The sequence below is a fragment of the Homarus americanus genome, unplaced genomic scaffold (genome assembly GCF_018991925.1).
Source record: "Homarus americanus isolate GMGI-L3 unplaced genomic scaffold, GMGI_Hamer_2.0 scaffold3532, whole genome shotgun sequence".
Taxonomy (NCBI): domain Eukaryota; kingdom Metazoa; phylum Arthropoda; class Malacostraca; order Decapoda; family Nephropidae; genus Homarus; species Homarus americanus.
In genome coordinates, this window is record NW_024747567.1 from 4,905 (window position 1) to 7,356 (window position 2,452).

Genomic DNA, 2,452 nt, shown 5'->3' on the forward strand with positions numbered 1-2,452 from the left:
GTGCATAACCATGAGTCTTGGTATGGTTGATGGTGACGTGGTTGTTGGTGGCGCAGTTTGGAGACTGTTCAATAAATCCTGAAGGGCGGTATAGTTGGAGCAGAATTGTTGACGCTGATCCCAACGTGTGTGTGTGTGTGTGTGTGTGTGTGTGTGTGTGTGTGTGTGTGAATTTATCCCTTACCCGTATTTATTCGTGCAATTTCATTATACTTTTGTTATGGCATCCACATATTCTGGTGAATCTTCGGCGACCCGGACTACACTAAAGAAGATACAAAAAGGTGTGACTCTTGGGACCAAGCTGAAGGCATTAAAGCATCATGAACTTGTGATGGCCCAAAGAAGATTGGGGAAGATCTGTTCTGGCTGCGTCAACTGTCGTCACAATTTATAAGCATGTTAATGAGATCAAGGAAGGAGAAGAAGTTGCTCTGAGGAGCAAGATAAGACAACCTGCTATATTCTCCTTCGTAGACCCACCACCACCTTCAAACCGCTCCATGTGTCTTCAGCTTGCAGCCCCACTCCTATACTAGCGGAGTTTCTGCCACTCCTTCCACCTCTGGTGTGACTGTGAGAGCAGTGAGAACAACCTCATCGTCTCGCTGAGTAAGGCCCTTACTCAGCCCACTCCTGCTGGTGAGCCCAGACTGCCCCTAATATAAAGTACTGTAACAAAGTTATACATTATTTTATTAGTGTTTATCATGTGTTAGGTAGTACATTACAGTAGTTGTGTACTATTTATAAGTAGTTAGGCTTTTGTGAACAGATTTCATGTTTTGGGTGTATGATATTGGAATGTTTTTTGTCATTTGGGAACCAACCCTATTTTCCCATTTGTTCTCGTTATACGAAATTTCATGAAACGAATTTTCCAGAAACCTAACCCAATCATATATCGAGGGATACCCAAAAGAAACGTGTGATGGTGACTAGCTGACACCGGGTAACAAGCAGTTATGGTTGTGAAGCTGTATAATGATATTATTATTATTATTATTATTATTATTATTATTATTACTATTATTATTATTATTATTATTATTATTATTATTATTATTATTTTAGTTGCAGGTTATTAAACCCAAATCCTGGTGTATAATGTACCTTGACATTCTCCATCACAGTTAAAACTATATATATTCGTTCGTATACAACCCGTGTGTACTACCGAATTGGGTGTTTTTTCTCACGGGTCTGAGGGTCTAAATATCTGGGTTTCACAATACATAAATGACACTTAATGAATATGTGAGAGCCACAATAAATCTTTCTACTACTTGTTCCTCAAGATGGCTGAATATTTCATCAGGGTAATGGAAAGTTGTTCAGATAGTTGTACCGATTAAAGAATTGCCAGAATAATAATCATTATCACCTTTAATTGAAATGCTCCACCAAATTTAATTCTGCGGATACAATTGTGTATAGTATTTTTGTGCATGCTGTGTGCACGTGAGTAGCGCACGCATATTGTATGTTTTTGCGTATGGTGAGTAGAGGCGGATTTCATTCTGGTGTCACAGTCGCAACTTGGCACTCATGGACGAGACTGTGGCACAAAGTAGTAAGCTGATAGAGTCTGCTCTACTAGTGACACAGGTAAGAGTTCTAAAGTGTGTTAGTAGTAGGTCAGGAAATAATCATAATTCACAATGGTAGGATATCTTGCTCAAGGAACTGAATAACAAACAAAAAACATCAACATTTTATTCAACAGAAAAATAAAATTCATGTTTTATAGTAGCAAATTAAGATCAAATATTTACAATGTAAAAAATGTCTGGTATAAAAAGGGTATTGCGCAATATACCACTTAATGTGTAAAATACCTTTTTTAGATGTTGTACAGTATATTTCTGTCCATAATGCCCTTCTTTGTACAAGGTAGGATATATTACTGTCCATAATGCCCTTCAAGGTAGGATATATTACTGTCCATAATGTCCTTCAAGGTAGGATATATTACTGTCCAAAATGCCCTCAAGGTATGATATATTACTGTCAATAATGCCCTTCGTGCAGGATATATTACTGTCCATAATGCCCTTCAAGGTAGGATATATTACTGTCCATAATGCCCTTCAAGGTATGATATATTACTGTCAATAATGCCCTTCAAGGTAGGATATATTACTGTCCATAATGCCCTTCAAGGTAGATATATTACTGTCCATAATGCCTTCTTGCTGTAGGATATATTACTGTCCATAATGCCCTTCTGGTAGGATGGATATATTACTGTCCATTATGTCCTTCTGGTTGTAGTGATATATTACTGCTCATAATGCCCTTCTGCTGCAGGATATATTAATGTCCATAATGCCCTTCAAGGTAGGATATATTATCGTCCATAATGCCCTTCAAGGTAGGATATATATTACTGTCCATAATGCCCTTCTGCTGCAGGGATATATTACTGTCCATTATGTCCTTCTGCTGGGTA